Below are 21,123 nucleotides of genomic sequence, written 5' to 3' on the forward strand. Positions count from 1 at the left end.
GTAAAAATATGGTTGGACAATATGAATTTCGACTGAATTTTTTTCGGCAATGTTGTTATTGATACAGTCATTTATAACTCCAAAATGACACAAATGTTATGATTTTTACGGCAATTAGCTTTGTTTGATTATCTTGAATAGTCGTACCACTATGAGCTAGATATGTATATATAGAAAATGAAAATATACTTCAATATGACTCAAGAAAGAAAAATAAGCTACTAATATGATATTGAAATTGATACAGTTTTACTACATAATGTAAGTAGACAAAACCTCATTGAAAATGTGTACCCATAACTTTGAAAGTTGTACATTTGAGTTTTTATCAATATAAAGGACAAAAAACAAAAGCAAATTGATGCTGAAATCTAGCTAGAAAGAAAATGATTCCAAACCTTGAAACAATTTTTACCACTCGATTTAGATTTTAAAAGGTTGTACTCAATTTGTAGTCTCCATCACTGGCCAGCTTATCTCTCCATTAATTTTCTATTTAATTTCTTATTGTAGCTACATTTTTATTATTAAAGTAGTGCATGAAAATATTACATACTTTTGTATTACATTCATTAAATTAAACTGCTTGCATTATAATTGCACCACTACTTGAATGATATTGTATAGTTTTAGAATATTGTTCCTAATTTTTCGTTAAAATCAATAAAATGCTACTCCCTCCGTTCGCGATATCGTTTCCACATTATGGACGGCACGTATTTTAAGAAAAGTGGTGGATAGTAGTGAATATTGTAGTGAGTGGAGTTTGGGCCCCACCATAAAGATAAAAATATATGGTTAAAATAATAAAGTGTTATGTGGACCCTACAACTATAAATGAAAGTGAAAACAATATCGCGGACGAACCGAAATAGCAAATGTGGAAACGATATCGCGGACGGAGGGAGTATTATAAATTAGCATGCATTTAAGTCAACGATTACGTACGTCTTAATTTTAGAATGAGAACGTCACATAAAACTTGCTTTTTTCACTGTATCTGATCGTACAGTTATATATATATATATATATATATATATATATATATATATAGGGGGCCGCTCCAATGAGACCCCGTAATTTTAGTGAGATCTACGGCACGATCTACTGCGTTTATTTTATCAATCCTATGGCTGATATTTTATCTGGAGGGAGAATTTGTTTCGCAGGGTTCGAATCTTGGAGGGAGCAGAATATTTTAAATTTTGTTATTCATCAGTATATACTGCATTGTTCATCAATATATATTGTCTTGTTCATTAGTATATATGTCTTACTCATTACCAATATTTTAAATTTTGTTTTTCATCAGTATATACATCTTGTTCGTTAGATTTACATAAGAATAACGTAACTCATATCCAAAATGAAGTCGAATTTATGCAATATAATATACATTTCTTTTAATCTATATACTAATAGAAAAAAAACTTAAGGCATCTTAAGGCACAACTTGTGGATTGCTTAATTTACCCCTATTATATATTTTATTTTAAAATTATTTTACATATTATATATTTATTAGAATATATTACTTCATTAGATATTACACTAAATCTATGTGATATATTTCTATAGCTATTGATATACTAATAGAAAAAGAGCCTAAGCCACAACTAAGGCACAACTTGTAGATTGCCTATTTTACCCTTTTGATATATTTTTATACTATATATTTATAAAATAAATCTAATACTTTATAATAATCCAAACTAAAACATAGACATTTTAATAATTCAAACTTGATAAGAGTAGATTTCTTATCATATTAGAATTCTATTTAATTTTACATGTATCAGATCTAATACTTTATACTTCCTCCGTCCCTGAAATAAGTTTCTCTTTGGGCACGGCACGGGTTTTAAGGAAAAGTGGTAAAGTGTATTGATAGTAGAGAAAAATGTGTTATAATTAGTATTGAGAGTGGTGAAAAGTGAAAAAAATTATTATAATTAGTATTGAGAGTGGTGAAAAAGTGAAAAGTAAGAATAAATAAAATATTATTAGTGGTGGAGTAGTTGTCCAAAAATGGAAAGAAAGAAAAAGGAATTTATTTGGGGACGTCCCAATAAGAAAAAAAGGGGAACTTATTTTAGGGACGGAGGGAGTAATAATCCAAACTAAAACATTGACATTTTAATGATTCAAATTAAAACGTATTTACATCAAATTATAAATATGATAAGAGTAGATTTCTAATTGCATTAGAATTCTATTTAATTTTGAATTTATGAATTGAGGACCTATATAATAATAGCCTTATGCGCAATATGTGGATTGCCTATTTTATTCCTATTACATATTTTATTTTATGGTTATTTTACATATTATATATTTATAATTAAGAATATATTATTCATTAGATATTACACTAAATTTATGTGATATATATATATCTATAGCAATTGGTAAAGCTTATAAATAAATATATTCATCCAATAAATTATTTAATAAAAATAATAAATTAATAAATTTTCTAAAATAATAGATTATCAAATAAAATAACATTAATTATACGTATAACATACGTTCTTCTGCTATTATTATTTTGAAAACCATTCTCATCAATAGTTTTTTTTTTAAAGATTAACACCAAAATCATATTAAAACTGCAAACAACTAAAATTAATAAAAAGGAGTATGGGAAAATCAAGATATTTAAACCTGCATTTGACGGAATCAAATAGGTGACTTTCAACAGCCACAAAGATATTATCTGAACAAATGGTGGGGTATTCTGTTCAATGAAAACTGAATTGCGGGACTAATGCATCATGCATGACTCGAACATTTTGGCATATATATATTTATAACTTTTGTATTTTAAAATAGTTTTTTGTGAAAATGATTGAGGGTAAAATATAAAGCGACAATACATGTACTAAATCTAATTAAGTACACAAAATGGGAGTTCGATAGAAGGATCTTAAATGAATCGTATTTTAAGTATATACATTTGACAAAATGGGAGTTCGATAGAAGTATATTACAATAAGGATTTTATTGTCGAAAAATACTCGGAGTTCGCCAATTTTTTGGTTCATGACGTGATTTTATAATTTGACCAAAAAATATATTAATTTTTAATTTAATCGCAATTATAATATGACTTTGTAGCTTGACCAGAAAATACACCAATTTTCAATTTAATTGTAATTTTTTGGTTCATGACGTGATTTTATAATTCTTGCTTGTGTTCTTTCATTTGATAAACTGAATTATGATTAACTGCAAAGAAAAACTTAAGACTAACAACATGCTCAACCGATGCTATTACGAAACAAAGTTATTTCCGCTGCGTATGATATTAGTCTGACTGATCTATCCTCTGATAGTCAGGAAGAGTGATATCATCTCTGTTTTAGCAAACTCGACTGAAGCCTTTACGTGCATCAGTTAAGTTCCATTAACTTAACTGATAACTCCTTACTGAAGAGTTTTTCAGCATCAGTCGTCAACCCTGTTTGGTCAAAACTTCTTTCTGTTAACAGGTGTCTTAGTTTGCTGGTAAAGTTTCGTTTTGATCTCTATCTTGAGATCCCTCTGTTTTAGAGGAGAAAAATAGCCCATAGGTGTATTCTCCCCCCCCCCTATACACCTATTCGAGACCATCCGGACCTAACACGGGAGCCGCCGCGCCGAGGTTCGTCGGCGCCGTAGAGGAATGGAGGTTGTTGGCTGAATGGAGGTGGTGGTGGTGGTCGGAGGAGGAGGAGGAAGAGGAAGGTGGTGCTCAGCGGCGGTTGCGTGATGCCGGCTACCTCAAAGACGTTGTCGCCACTGTCAAGGCGTTGAAAAATGGGTGGTTCTTCACCAACGACGTAGGGGTTATGCATCCCGACGACTACCTAGAGGTCAAGGATCGGTCCAAAGACGTGATCATCAACGATGGGGAGAATCTGAGCAGCGTGGTGGTGGAGTCGGTGCTGTACGGCCACCCGGCTGTAAATGAGGCGGCAGTGGTGGCGCGGTCGGATGAGTTTTTGGGGGAGACACCGTGAAGCAGAAGCTAACAGAGAAGGAGGTTTGACCCCCTCATAGCAAGATTCAATTGAAGGTGGGACCCACTACAAAATAAATGAAAAAAATAAAAAAAAATCAAGGAAACGACGTTAGAAGTCCATTTTCTTCGTGAGTTTAGTTGCACATTTTTCATGGACTATGGGGGAGGTTTTTGCGCCGGGGTCGAGTGTGGGGAGATCAACGCTCTAGGGGGTCGAGTTCAGGGACCTATCTGTACCTTTGCCCAATATTCAAAGAACAGAGAACAAATCTCAACCGTTGATCTTATTTAATCTAACGATAAGCATTTATCCACGCTATGTTCAATGGATTTTTTTGTTAAACATATAGGGAGTCGAACCCCAGGACCCCCAAAAATTCAGTATATTTTCATGAACGTTCAACAAAATGACTGATATGTTCAATATAATTTAATGAACATGGGCGTGTCTGTGTTCTCCATTGAACACAACCCTATGTGTGTGTGTATGTATGTATGTATATATATATATATATATTATGAAACAATTAATATAAAATAATTAATCATCTAACTTAATTTTTATAAAATAAATCAATACTTTACTCAACATTTACATATATATCATAGCTAATGCATGATTGAATGCTCATCATCAGTACGAGATTCTTAAATTTTAACTAAAAATGTGAATTATAATTATGTCACACTAATTAGCTCCATTTTTTTATCTTCATTTTTTCTCTATCTTTTTCTCTCTCTTCTCCTACCTATTTTTTCACATTTTTTTCTTTTTTACATTTTTTTTACTAAACATAGTCAAATTTGATTCATGAAAAGATATTAGATATGAATCTTAAATTAAATATAATATAATACAATCAAAAATGAATTTAAAACGAATATGTTATGAAAAATTTAAAAGTTAAAATATTTCTTTTCTCTCTCTTCACTGAAATTCTGCAATTTTTTTATTTATGTTTGTGTGAAAAATTTTATTTATTCATTATGATTATTATTATTTTATTTTTTTTATCAATCTAGTTTATACACAATAAGTATTTTAATTTGGTATATGTAATGTATTTTGAATTCAATTGCATACGTTGAATTCAATCTAGGTTACTTTTTTTTAAGTACATATATTTTTCGACTTAATTATACAATCACAATAAATAGGGGATGAAGAACGAGGTAAATGCAATGTTGTTTCAAAACATGAAATAAATAGTTCAAGAAAACATAAATGTAAAAACAAAGTGCAACTGTAATGTTGTTCCAAAACATGAAATAAATGTTCAACAAAATATAAATACATAAAAGTCAAGACGATGGACGAGGGATCAGAGACCTAATCATTAGTAGGGGATCGAGGTAGCTGACCCGACTGCCTCATAAACTCCTCAAACATAGCCATCCGCTGCTCAAGGGCCGCACGTGCTGCTCGTTCGGCCTTAAGTGCTGCTCGTTCTGCAGCTCTGTCCTCGTCCGCCTTCTGCAGGCGCTCCTTCAGCATGGAGATCCGTGTCTCATACAGTTGCTGAGACATCCCGGAAGTGACAGTGCTGTGAGTAGACCCCCTACTAACTTGGCTCACATCGACACTTCCAATGCCTTAGAGCCGTGACCTGCCGGGCTGTACGACCTCTAAGTAGATCTCATCCAGCGGTTCTCTCGTCCAGTCTCAACAGCAATGCGATGAATCTCCGCCTAATTCATACATAACAATGCATAATTGTTAGAAAATTAATATGTTTCACTATGTATTACTAATATTTGATTAAACTTAAACACTTACATCTAGTCTCTCATCCCTCGGTGACACTTTCATCCGGGCGCATGTGGAAGTGGAGGAAGGTGCTATAGTTTTGTGCAGCCGGGGGGAGTCCAGTCTTCAAACTCTGTTCATGCATGTATATAAGATAAATAAGTTATTATTTGCGATAATATATATATATATATATATATGTATATTAAGAACTTAATTGATAATTACTAACCAGACTCTGCTGCAGGATACGAGTGGACTGATACCCTCCAACGTGCCTGCTGATCCCTGTATCGGGTCCATCGGGCTGAGACATCCGGTTCGCACGTGCTCGCCGCGAAACGGCCTGAACATCTTATCGCGCCCAGTATGTCTGGAGTCCTGTCCAGAACTCAACATACATGCCCAGGGATCGATCCATCATCTTTCCTGCCTCGGTCTTCTCCTTGAGCTTTTTCTTGTAGTCGCTCATCATGTCACTGTACCTTTTGCTGGCTTTTTGCTCCCACATCGACCTCACCTCAGGCTCATCCGCATGCGACCAAACAAACTCTTTCTGTTGAAAAAAAATGGTTAATTTAATAAATAACATTTTACCAATATATAATGATAAATTTATATGTACTAGAAATTCAATTACCTTTAATTCCTGAAAGTACGCCTCCTTCACCACTGGCGGAGTCAACCCCCAAGTGTACCCGTCTGAGTTCTGAATCCTCCTAAATGCTCCGGTGCAGCTGGTGGAGAGGCCCAGTGGCTCATTCAACTCACTATATATGTAAAAGTAATTTAAGTAATTATTAGCTATACGAGAAAAAATGATATAAATTAAAATACTTACCAAGTAGGCATCCTCTCAAAGACCAACCTCCCTCCGTCACCCCTAGTCCAATCGGCCGTTATCTCGGCAACTGATCAGCCTCTAGGCCTTCTAGCCTGTGAACTAGAAGTGGCCAGAAGAGTCTCAGGAGTCACAGAAATGTGCGGCCCGGACCCTGAAGATGTCTCACCAGTCTACTGCTCATCCTTAGACCGAGCAAACGAAAGGAAACTTCTACGAGTAGACATGTTATCTATTTTAAATTGATTCAGATAAACATTGACACAAATCTGTTTATCATAAATTACTTGAATCAAATAAAATTTCGGCAGCATAATCCCACTATTGAGAGGCACATTTCTCATCAACAGGCTCATCAATATTGCGAGGCACATTTATCAACTTTGTAGTCACATGATCCTCAAAGTAATACGAAGAGAATGTTAACATTTCTTCTATTATATATGCATTGCTAATGGATCCCTCAACCTTGGCTTTATTTTTTATACTCCCTCCGTCCACAATTTAAAGCCCCACTTTGGTGTGGGCACGAAGACTAAGAAAGCTGAAAAAGGTGATGTGGATTAAATATAAGGGTAGTTGACTAAAGTGATAAACATAGTTGACTAAAATGATAAAGGTGTTGTGAGTGGGTCCACTAGTGATAAAGTGTAGTAAATATAGAATATAAAAATGATACAGGTGTTTTAAGGCGGGTCCATTAGTGGCAAATGGTAGTAAATATAGGAAAAGAAGAAGAGTAAAATAGTACAAAAAGCAGAATAGGGCTTTAATTTGTGGACAAAAAATTAAGAGCAAGTAGGGCTTTAAATTATGGACGGAGGGAGTATTATTTTTCAATGTCCTCAAATATCGTTCAAGAGGATATATCCACCGATACTGAACTAGACTGACAAGTCGTGCTTCATCTGCCAAATGAACTGGTAGGTGTTCCATTGAGTCAAAGAAACTCGGTGGGAAGATACGCTCAAGTTTGCATAGAGTAACATCTATCTTCTCACTAAGCATTCCTATATCATCTATTGAGATATTGCGGGATGTTAATTATCTGAAAAAGAAACTTAACTCTGTAATTTTCTATCAAACGTTTTTAGGAAAAAGTTCTTTAAAGGCAACAAGTAGCAGTATTTGCATGAACACGTGACAGTCGTGACTTTTCATGTTGTGTTTCTTCAGGACATTCAAATCAACACATATGCTAATATTTAACACGTACCCATCGGGAAATTTAAGACTCTTGATCCATTGAAGTAAAATCTTCTTCTCATCCTTTTCAAGCGTGTAACATGCTTTTGGATACTGTCGGGCTCCATCCAGTTTCTTCAATTCAGGCCGTTGGCAGAAGATGTTCAATTCTTCTCTCGACTTTTCTGTATCTTTCGTCTTCCCCTTCGCATTGAGAACAGTTTTGAACACGTTATCAAACATATTTTTTAATGTGCATGACATCCAGATTATGTCGAATCAAAATATCCTTCCAATAGGGAAGATCCCAAAATATGTTTTTTTTTTCCACCCAATGTGTTGATCTTTTGCGAGTTGAGCGTTTCTGCCATGAAAGTCTTCTGTAACCTTCAGGAAGCCCAACTCCTCGATTAGATTCAATATTTATGTTCTTGATCTCTGTTCTGGTGGATTCACATTGCAAGCCTTATTATTCAAGAATGATATCTTATTTCTCCTAAACACATGGTTACGAGTCAAGAACTTCCGATGATTGTCAAACCACGATTGTGTTTCCACTCTTCGGTAGAGTGAATGCTTCTGTATCCTCCATACAATGTGGACAGGCCAATCTTCCAGCTGTACCCGACCCAGACAACATAGTGTATGCTGAAAAATCACTGATAGTCCATATAAGTGCTTCCCGCATCTGGAAATTCTGCTTCAAAGATATGTCATAAGTGTTCACACCTACCTCCCACAAATATTTCAACTCTTGTATCAGTGGCTGCAAGAATACGTCCAACATCATCTTTGGGTTAGATGGCCCAGGCACGAGAACTGTGAGGAACATGAATTGTTCTTTCATGCACAACCACGGAGCCAAGTTATACGGGGGGCAAAACCATCTGTAGAGAGGTCCAATCCCATATTTCTAGTCTCCTGAGCGAATTCAAGATAAACTGAATTCAAGTGTTTTCATGTCGGAGAGTCTGCCGGGTGGCGCATAACCCCATCGTCTGTTGAAGTCACATGCCAACGTATATTTTTGGCTGTTGCTGGAGATGCAAACAACCTCTGCAGTCGGGGTGTCAAAGGAAAGTAGTGCATCTGGTTGGCAGCCACACGTTTCTTTCGTCGGCTTCCAGATGCACGCAAGTTCTCCTTATATCGTGACTCGCCAATACAGCATGCAATTCACTATCGTCCCGCCCAATATAGCATGCAATTATTAATACAACAATCGATCTTCTCTACTGGCACACCCAAACCGCGCAGATTTCTCTTCGTACTATAGAAGTCATCGGGACAGTTGTTATCATTCGGTAAAGCCTTTTAAAACATCAAAGACAACTGATTGTAGCATCTCTCAGACATATGGTTTTCAACCTTTATGCTCATGAATTGTGCCATAAAAGATAATTGTGAGCAAGTTTCACAGGATGGGTTCAATGGATTATCGGTTGCGCTCAACATGTCATAAATCTGTTGAGCGTCAGGATTGAGCGGCTCCTCTAGATTTGGAAGATCTTGGTAATTACTAGGTCCAACATGATCATACACCATCCCTTGGTAGTTACTGTATGACCCATCATCCTCATCCATTGTAGTATGTTATGACGGCATATACCTTAGTGCTTCCTCGTGCTAAATCCCGGTTGTGTAATCGTGGAGAAACCCACGCCCAGTAACATGTTCTCTAATTGTAGGCACAGATAAAAAGGCCTCGTTCTTACACTTCCTACACGGAAACCTAATGTTACCTACTCCATCTATGTAAGCTGTTTGACTTATCGCATACTCAAGAAAACTCTCAAGTCTCGTTTCAAATGCAGAACGGTCATTGTATCTCGCGTACATCCACAGACGATTATTACTCATTCTTGTAAATTATAATTGTTAAAAACAAATAAAATATCATAAATTATTTGAATCAAACGAAATTTTGGTAGCATAACCCCACTATCATAACTACCAAGTGCTCGACTCTACCAGCAGTTATGTTAACCATAGTGGTTCTAATTTACTAAGCCTATACTAGGTCTACCCGGCCCCCATTATCGAAGTAATACAATACATATTAAGCAATAAAAAACAGAGTAATTAAATTAAAACAATCATTTGTTGGGAGAAGATCCTTAAGAAATAATCAATTTCTATCACAAGGGAGAAGATCCTTAAAAAATTGATTAAATCCATCCCACAATATATAATAACATATCATTTCATCCTAAAGACATACTAGCATACTTAAAATTCACTTAATCATACATAATTTAACAAAATTATCTAACTTAAATAAATTAATCTAACAAATTCATACTTAATCGTACTTTATAAACTAACAAATTAATCTCACTAATTAAAATTAATCATACTTCATAATTAATCATACTAAAAATTAATTAAAATTAATCTAATTAATATTTATTTTAATCTAACAAAATAATAATAAATAAATTTAAAATTAATCTAACAAATTAAAATTAATCATACTATAAATTAATTAAAATTAATCTAATTAATATTAATTTTAATTTAACAAAATAATAGTAAATAAATAAAACGAGAGCGAGAGCGTACGGTGGTGGTCGGCGGTAGAGCGTCGTCAAGGCAGCGGTGGAACGACGTCGTCGAACTGAGACAATAAAGAGAGAAAATGAGTGAGATGTGAAAGAGAGAGAAAGAAAAAGAAAGAAAGCGAGAGAAACTGGACCTGCAAAGCGGTGGCTAGGGGTGGAGGGCAAGGCGGATCGGCGACTGGGGCTGGGGGGTGGGAGGGTGCGTGCGGCGTGAAACTGAACTGGGAACCTAATTGTATTTCAAAAAATAGCGGCGGCAAAATACCGCCTCTAATCGGCGATCCGTTCTTATTACCAGCGGCGTGGAGCCCCACCGGTAATTAAGGGCGGCCACGTCGCCGGTAACGTATTTAATATTTGTTTTTAATTAATATTAAAAATACTGGCGGCGGCCGCTGGTAAAATGCAAAACACGGGTCGACGTTTTTGCCATCGAGGGCCGCCGGTAATTACCGGCGGTGGCCGAATATTAGGCATTTTTTTTGTAGTGTGACCTCTAAGGGCGCAGATTGGTTAAGGGCGAGCAGCAGTTCGCTTGCAGTGAATTTCGATGTTGTTGAGCTTGAGTTGTCGGATGTAGTGACAGAATGAGTTGGTGGCGATAACAATCAAGTAGTGGTTGTTATGGCTTCGAGCAACACTAGGAAGTCAGCCTCTTGGCTATTTGACGGAGAGGCTTGGTGGTGTGCTGCATCAGGAGGTGGCCGAGCTTTGTCAGCAGATTTCAAAGTAATTTAGAAAGAAATATGCAGATTAGGAGTAAAAATGTGTAAATTATGTGTGACATTCTCATTTGTGATTGTTTTTTGCCCTTTAGTTGGTATGTTTGAGTTATCAAGTTAATACTATAGAGATTCATCTTCATTAAACAAGTATGTATATCTTTGTTGATGAAACAAGTATCAACACCTTTATTTAAAATGATAGAAAAAGCTATGATTTTTTACGTGGTTCGATCGAATAATCTACATTCACGGGAGGTCGCCGGAAAATTTCACCATTATTGAGAGAGTTTACATTTACAAGTTTTCTGCCGATGAAAAGAGAATTAATTGAAAGAGAGTCCCCCCAAGTTTACAAGTGAAAGTCCTATTTATAGTTTACAAAGAAACCCTAACTTTAAAGGTTCATTCATTAGGTCAATTAGGCCCAAGCCTCACTATAATAGCCTTAGTTCCGGAGCTCAACTGTCATATGTGGGCAGTGCTGAGCTGTCGAGGCTGAGTCGTCAGTGGTGACATTAGTAGAGTTGACCAGTCAATGCTGACTTTAGTAGAGTTGACCAATCAACGTTGACTTTGGCAGAGTTGACCAATCAACGCTGACCTTAGAAGAGTTGACCCGTCAAGGATGACTTCGGCAAAGCTGATCCCGTCCAGGGTGACGCTCAGCATGGTTGTTATCAGGGATGACCCCAGCTGGGCTGCCATCAAGGCTGACGCATAATATTGTCCTCATCAATAATTATATTTTTGTGTGTGTGTTTATATATATCGATGGCTCAGTTCATGGCTCTCCGCTCTGTATTCATGTTGGTGGCATTATTCGCGACTCCAGCTCGGTGATTGGGTGCTTTCACTTCTCTGGTGGCCGTGGCTGGGCTTTTAAAGCTGAGCTTTTCGCTCTTATCATTGCTTTGGAGTAGGTTGTTTCTTAGGGTTGGGATTACATTTGGATTGAAACGGACTGCACGTACCTGGTGGATCTTTTCTGGGCTCTTTACTACTATCCCTTGGCGGTTCTTCAGCAGGTGGAGGAAGATTATTCAAAACATTGTCGGTTTACATATTACGATCTCCCACATCTTTCGTGAGGGGAAACAGGTTGCTGACTTCATGGCTTCCTTGGTGTCTGAGGAGGGTTTCTGGTTTTATACCATTCCAGATATCCTGCAGCTGCTTCGGGATGACAAGCGTGGTCTTTCTTATGTTCGAATTATTTCTTAATAGCCGCTTTCTTGGAGGGGCGCTCTTCTTTTCAGGGAAGGTTTGCTGCCCTTTTCTTTTTGGTTCTGACTGTTAATGCTTTTTGCTTGCTTGTTTGTGGTGTGGGGCGTCTGATCCCCCTTGCTGGATTGATTGTTGGTTGTCAGGTGCTTTACTTTTGCTAGGGTCGGTTCACTGGCTGATTCTAGAGTTGTGTTTTGTTTCGGCTGCTGTCCATGTCTTTCTTGGTATTTGCTGCCTTGGTAGTGTTATTAGTCTAAGGTTTTGGGTGCAACACCTTGGTGAGTAACTTCTTGTCGCGATTTGTCCAGTTGATGTGGTGGACGTCGTATACCACCAAAATAATTCCTGCAGAATTACCAAAATAAATTAATACAATGGCAAGCAGGGTCGATCCCACAGAGAGCAGTTAAAACCATTCAAATCCCTAAATCTATAAAAACGGTGATGCCACCACGCCTTAATTTTGAAGAAAATATTAATTAACTAAGAAAAGCAAATTAAATCAAATAAAAATAATTCTTGAATTAAATCAATTAAAGAGGTAATTCGGCTCAAATAAATCCACACTAATTTAATCTCTGATCCTTGACGCAATAATTAATTAATCCCTATCAACCAATTAGTTATAGGATACCGTGATACGCACTGACATACCCCAATTCCTACTTACTGTGTCGATAGATAGCTAGATACACTAGTCTTGTCTATTTCCCTTATTAAAATATAACCTAGCTGGATACGCCAGTCTTAGATTTAATATTCTAATAGCATTAAGGTGAAGGAACCCAATTTATACCAATTATCCTAGATACGCTAGTAATAATTAATATACCAATTAATTCCTACTACGAACATGGTAGTTTTGCCACTAATCAGCCCTATTCCAACGATTACGGATTGGAGGTGCTAATTGACTATAATCCAATTAAACCTAAGTTGATCAGACTTAAATAAAATTGGAATTATCTTTAAACTTAGGAATTAATCGAAATTAATAGGAATCAATTTTAAAACCAATTAGGTCTCACAGATCATTAAATTAGAGTTTCATTATTCTCGCCGAATTAAAAGATTTAGCTACTCATGCTTAAAATAAAAACAATCAAATAAATGAAAATAAACATAATTAAAATAACGAACAATACTAAGAAAATAAATTGCAAGAAATTAAATCAAACTTGAACCAATTGAAGAAGAAATCGTCTGCCTCCTTCGAACCAATCCAGCCGCAATCAACAGTTAAGTGAACAAGAATGAAAACTAAAACAAACTTGGAATCAATTGCCAAAGAACGTAAACACAAATTGCATGCGAGGAAAGATTGCATGCACGGAAACTTAAGAAAGCAAAAGTCAACTGCTATATTAAAATTTCAACAACTGCGGCTGAGAGTATGTAAAAGTGTATATGTAAAAAACTAATCAAAAGTAAAACCTAATAATCCTTAGTCCACAATAGCGGCTAGGTCTAATACTAATGAAAATAAAAGTCCTAATCTCCTAAGAGTCCTCCTCCCATCAAATACTATATGCGGTGCTTTATGGAAACAAAAGTAGGAATTAATTCCCTTAAGCTACCGCCTACCATAATTACACGGGCTTCGATACTTAACAAAAAATAAAACCCAAGAACACTTAATAAAAAATGAGTTTTGGACTTAATTAAATTTGGAATAATTATCTTCAAGCCCAATCTATAAAATTCCTCCATCTTCCATGCATTTCTTCTTGAAATTCCACCATCTCTTCTAGCCACGAACCTCGACTCTCCTCCACGCAATTTCTACATCAAAAGTGCACACAACAGGTAATATCTGAGCTAAAATAACGTAAAAAACAACACGGCAAAAGATAACAATTTCACACACATCATGATGTTATGAGGAGTGTTTTCATTGCATTGCCTAATATCTTTTTCTGGTATGTAAGATTTGGTTGTGTTGAGTTCCGTTGGCTCTGGGTCTCTGCTCCTCTGATGTTCAGTGCCATCATGAGCATGGAAAACCACGCGAAAACATTTTGGATCTCCCCGAAGTGTTTATCCTGTGAAATTGGCCTATTGGTTGAAGTTAATCTTTTATGGCGATACTTTTCCTTTTTGGGTTGAGACTGATTGTAAAGGCCAATGCATTAGGAAACTCACCCATAACGGAGAATTGGGTCTGAGCGGGTTGCGTTGTATCAGTTTGTTGTTGCACCTCAAAGCTTTAGTTTTGCGCACCCCCAGAGGTCGGTACATATCTTGTGAGACATGGATGGGAATAGGATGGTGATGTGAGTGGAGAGTAGTCAGTGTCCCGCCCTAGCTTTTGTGAAATCTTCTTATAAACTGACTTTTGGCTAGGCTTGTGGGGGTTATTTTCCTCGCTCTTCGGTGTTTCTGCGTGATTGGGTTTGTTTGTGCTTTTCTGTGTTCTCTTCTGGCTTGCTCTTCGGTGCTTTGTTGTTGTAGGTGGATGCTGGGTCCTGGTTGCTGCGTGGTCATTCACGTGGACCTCTATGTGCGATGGTTCCTTCTCCGCACATGTTTCGTCCGTTGGGCTGTTGGAGTGTCTTCCCTTTCTGGGTTTTTTTCGCTTTTTTCTTTGTTTTCTTTGTCTCTGGTTGGGTGAGCTGGGCCTCCTAGGGGTGATGGTTCGGCCGGAGCCTTTGAGGGGGCCCTCCCGCTCACTGCCAGTTTGTTTGTTGTTCTTAGACTGGCACACTTTTTCCTCTTTTTCTTGAAGAGGTTTTAACAAGGCCCGGCCCTCAGTTGCGTCTGTGCTCTCTTGGGTTTAGGTTTTTTCTTTCTCTTTTTTTAATAAAACCACATTGTTCAGCAGTTTATATATATATATATATATATATATATATATATATATATGGTGTGGTTCTAGAGAGAACTACATTATTTGTGAGAACGGGAGAACCATCAAATCTAATGCATCCACTGTAAAAATTAATGCATTCGCTGTTAAAATTAATGCACTAAAAAATTTAAAAAAAAATGCTCCCTTCAGGATTCGAACCCAGGACTTGCATTCATCCAACAAGATGATGCATCCACCGTAGATCTTGATGATCGAATGGCTGAAAATGGTTCTCCGGTCTTCTTTTATTTATGGTTCTTTCTTGAACCCCTCCCTATATATATATATATATATATATATATATATATATATATATATATATATATATATATATATTTAATATTTATAATTATTTATTAAAAATATTTTTTAATTTTTATGATTATCGTGCATCGCATGAGAGGATGTACTAATTTCTTTTAATTACAAGAATAAAAATGAAAAAAATGGTATTGACATAAGTACAAAACTTTACCTGTGGATGGAGAATTTACTAACCGACAAACACTCCAATGCACTCAGCCTCATAGTGCACTCGGTTTAGATCGATTAAAATTCGACTCAAATTTGAATCCGCTTCAAACACTGATTTAAACTCTGACCCATGAGCCATGCTGGTCGATCTGACCTCAATTCAACTTCGATCAGACCTAAACTCTGACTCATGTCTTATTATATGAAGGTGATATTAGTTATGAATAAAACTAATTCCTATGAATAAGAGTAATTTTCTATAAATTAAAATTAACACTTATTACGTTTAAAAGTAATAATTGTAACATAATATTAATTCTCTAGTACAAACAGTTAAAGATATCTTCAATGTCATGATGCCTCGATTACGCGGACGCAAATAACAATGAAATGGCATGAACTTAGGAAAGGAATGGGATAATGTTTCCATAAAAGCATTTGCACACATCATGTAATGTTTTCTACCACACACATGTAATGTTTTCTATACTCGCGTTGAGACAATTTGTAGTGTGAATTTGATGGATTCTTTAAGTGATAATTGTGTGAATTTGATATGGTTTATTTTGGTGGAATCCATGAAATCTCAAGTCTGAAGCTTGGATTTCGGCCTTTCTATTTTTTTTGACAAATTTATCAGAATCCATGGATTGTTAAAATCCAATAAATGTTGAATACCACCTGATTTTAAAAAGATTTTAAAAATTCTGGTTTGAATACTTCTGGATTTTAAAAGACTTTAAAAAATCTGGATTGAATACTTCTGGATTTTAAAGGCCTTTTAAAAATATGGATTGAATACACTCAGACTTTCGAAATCCTTTAAAATTCTATAGAATCTCAATCCAATACACCCCCCAAATTGAAGTTCACCACAAAATCAGATCAAGTAATTATATCACAAAGCCTTTAGTAAGTAGGTTGCTATTGAACCCGGTCTTCCAGACTTGCCAGTTGCCAATTTATCCATTGAAGGAATAACAAATGTACTAGGTTTGAGATAGCTTTGTAGCAACAGATTCTGCATCTTTGAGAAGTCCATATGGGTTTTGGAGGGGGGGGGGGGTGTAATTGGGAAATCTGGATGCATGAGTGGGTAGTGGATTAATCAATTAATTAGTGAGTTAATTGATTTGGGTTGGGCCATGCTAAAGGGTGGTAAATGTAGGAAATACGGAAGAGTATAAAATTGTCCAAAAAGAGTTTATTTTATGGACAAATATTTAAGGGTAAATAGGAATTTTATTTCGTGGACGGAGATAATAGTTTTTATTAAAAAATTAACAATACTTATCAATAAATGCGATAATTTTTATGAATAAAAGTAAAAGTATTTCAAATAAAAGAGATAATTTTTATTATTAAAAGTCATATTTATAAAAATAATAGTTATTTTTAATAAAAATAATAAGTCGTCCATAAAAAATACTCCAAATTAATCCAATTCAAGTACCCCCTCCGTCTCATTTCAATAGGCTCATTTCTTTCGGGCACGAAGATTAAAAAAAATTTACTTTTATTAGGAAAGTGGTGTGGTCCACACCAATTAAGTACAATTTTTTTTATAAAAAAAATAAAAAAAAAAAGTCTATTGAAGTGGAACATCCCAAAAATGAGCTTATTAGAGTGAAACGGAGGAAGTAAAATTTTATATCAGATCAAATCCAAATCTGTGCCGGGTTCCCTTACGCTCGCAATGTGCGACGAGCGCACAGAGTGCGTCTCTAGCTATACTAAAATAGTGCATAAATACAATTTTATGCAAGTGGAGAATTTCTTCCCTTCATCTTGCCAAAACAAAAAAGAAAATTGTGTGGCCACAAATATTTTGTACATTTATTTTCTAGGCTCTATGTGATGAAAGTGACAAATGCAAAAAAAATGCAATAAGTGTTGGCAGAATTCTTCAGTCTAGTATTAGGGCAACGTGAGAACTGCGAACTTGTCGACACTTTGCAAACAATATCGCTTCTCCGCGTATTTATTTCTATTTTCGCTGTTTACGTTAAATAACTTTTAAGATTTTCCCCATAGGCCATCTATCTATCTACTCCCTCCGTCCCATTATTGAAGACACACTTTCTTTATTGGGGTGTCCCAATAATAAAGACACACTTCCAAAAAAGAAAATAATTAGGCAATTTAATTGGTAATTAACATAGCTTAAACCATCTCTTCCCTCTTCTCATTTCCGCCTCGGTCTTCTCAAACCATCTCTTCCCTCTTCCCTCCTTCCCATTCTCTCGGTTGCACCGCCCTCTCATATTTCCTCCGCCGAGGAAGGAAGACAGCGTCGGCGGCGAAGAGTGGTGGTCGGCGGAGATTTAACTTTCCGGCGGTGGACTAGGGTTTGCAGCGCGGCGCCCCTCCCCCTTTCTTCTCCTTCTCCGTCGCCGCCTGCTTCTCCTTCTCCAGCCGACGTCGGCTCTGGGGCCGCGCCGCGACCGCCTTCCTACTTCCCCTCGCATCTCTCTCTGTCCGACTCCTCTCGGTTCTCCCTCATCTCTTTCGCTCATCTCTCTCTCCCTAGACTCTGTGTCTGCCGCGATTCGATTTTTGGGTTAGGGGCTAGGGTTTGCCGCGATTCGATTTTTGGGTTCGATTTTGCAGGTTCGATTTTGGTGTTGATTTTTGGGTTTGATTTGGGGGTTGAATTTCTGAGGTGGTGGTGGTTGTCGTAGGCGGCGGTGGTGGTGGTTGTCGTAGGCGGCGGCGGTGGTGGTTGTCGGAGGTGGTGGTCGTTTGCAATTTGATGCTAATTTTGAATCAGTTTTTTGTGCTAATTTTTTTGGAAAATTTGCGATTTCTAGTTTGTTTTTCTGGGCTCCATTTTCGGCAACATAGGGAATCGGTGGTGGTGGGGGTGGTCGGCGGCGGCGGTGGTGGTGGTCAGTGGTGGTGGTTCCGAGAAATGAGAGTTGAGAGTTAAGTCCCTAATTAAATACACACCACAACACTTTATTCCTTAAACTACCTCGTCTTAATCTCCGTGCCCAAAAGACCTATGTCTTTATTAATGGGACGGAGGGAGTATATTTTATAATAAGAAAACGCATTCTCTCTTATGTGACGTTATATAATTATTTCATTTCAATTCTTATCTTTTTTTAATTTTTAATCAATTTTCACATTTAAAAATTATTAAATAATTATATAAATTTATAAATAAATTATATATAATTAAATAATCATACAAACCTGGCGAAATCGTCCAGGTTACCATACTGCATCAACCTCAGTTTGATATCAAATTTAAGAACCACAGAACAAATTAAGTTTTAAACATCATAACTCCTTAAAATTTGACCCATTGCATTGTCTTAATAATTAATTTGGTAGCAATGGTTATGGGAAGAGACTCTCCACCAGCGGAACTATAATCACGATAAGGCCGAACTAAATTAGAAAATGCATCCTATTTTATGTGACATCATATAATTACTTCATTTTAATTTTCTATAGTTTTCAGTCATTTTTATTTTTTCTAAATCTTTAATCAACCTTCACGTCTAAAAATCATTAAATAATCATACAAATTTATAGATAAATTCTATACTATTAAATAATCATACAAACTATTAACTGGCGAGACCGTCCAAGTTACCATACCTAGGGATGGCAACGGGCCGGATCTGGACCGGGTCTGGCCAATACCAGATCCAAATCCGTTTTCATATACTAGATCCAGATCCGTGGATCTGAAAATTTTGGATCCAGATCCAGATCCGCGGGTCCAGATCCATGGATCTACTATTTTTAAATTAAATTAAAAAAATTTCACAAAATCAACAATATCTAATTTCCATCATGAAAAATATAACACAAAATACTTTTATCTAATTACTTTTAGTTTTTATTCTTTTGAATGTAATTTATTTATTATTTTTAATTTAGTTAATATTATTAGTAAAATAAATATAAAATAAATATAAAATATATATAAAATAAAACAGATCCACGAGTCGGATCTGGGTCGGATCCGGATTTAAAATTTCAAGATCCAGATCCAGATCCGTCGGGTCCAAAAAATTGAGATCCAAATCCGTACCACGGATCTGGACCGGGTCCAAGATCCACTGCCATCCCTAACCATACCGCACCAACCTTAGCTCGATATCAAGTTTAAAAACAACAAGACAAATTAATTTTCAAACATGTGACCATTGCATTTTTTAATAATTAATTTGGTAACAATGGTTATGGAAAGGAACTCTCCAGCATCAGAACTATAATCACGATAAGGCCGAACCAAACTAATTAAAATTTCAATATAATATAAACTTAACTATATATATAAAAGAATTTTATATCTATTCTATGATTTTAATTTTCAAACTTATTTTTATAAACTTCAAATTTAAGACTATGTATTAAATGTAGGATAGGATTCCTCATTGTCTCAACTCGGAACAATTGTATAAGTGTTGTCATAATTATTATAATTTGCATTAAATAATTTATAGGAGATTGGTCTCAACTTGGAAAAATTGTTAGTAAATAATTACTCGTTTGCACTCGTGCAACACACGAAAAATATTTTTATATTTTATTATATATAAAATTAATTATCATTTGATTATTATATAAAAATTATAAATATAATTTAAAATACTATAATTTAAGATATATATATATATATATATATTAGTTTAATATAAAAATAATAAAGAATAATTCTGATGAGGAGTAATATATGTGGAACAGAGGAATAACTTTACCAGGGGAATCACGGGGAGCAGCGAGGTGGCTTTCGCCAGAGGAATTGACTCATCCAAAAACACCTAACGGATGGACTCGAATTTATACGAGGTCGTCCTAGGGTGGTAAGGTGACTCAAGTCGTCTCACAAGGAAGACTTAGCAGGGCTCTAATCGTATTGCTCACAAGAAACTTAAAAGAAATCTAAACACTCTAATCGGGTAATTGGGTCTGACACTTTCTCTTCGATTAACTAATGCGTAATTAAAATAAAGCATATAAAGTTAACTAGGCAAAAGATAGGAAGCCAATAAGAACGCAAGAAGGAAAACAAGCTAAGGTTCTTAACTAGCAATCTAGAAAGCAATCATCAATTCAACACCATAAACAACGATTATCTAGGCGAAATAACATATTAACATTTAATCAAATGAATGTTAAGCAAACACACACCATCAAAGAGAATTTCGCAAGCAACTCAACGACGAACTAACTAGAACATGGCATTTGAACATTAACGAAATCAACTAGAGTTTCCAACTCCAACACTAAACCAAACGATCATAAACTTGTAAACATCAAAGATTAATAACTACCTAGGCAGAACTCAATCAAGCATAAGATTCGAATGCAAGAAAATCTTAATCTCCATAAAAGAAATCTCTAAATATTCATCAACAAGAAAGGAAAAAGGGTAAACAATAGCAACAAACTACGAATCACGTAGATTATCTAAACTCAACAACAATTATCTCCAATCATCATATTAATCAAAACACAAAATAAAGATTCAAATAAACCAAAGGATTTAGAAAAC

This window comes from Salvia miltiorrhiza, chromosome 2 (genome assembly GCF_028751815.1).
Source record: "Salvia miltiorrhiza cultivar Shanhuang (shh) chromosome 2, IMPLAD_Smil_shh, whole genome shotgun sequence".
Taxonomy (NCBI): Eukaryota; Viridiplantae; Streptophyta; class Magnoliopsida; order Lamiales; family Lamiaceae; genus Salvia; species Salvia miltiorrhiza.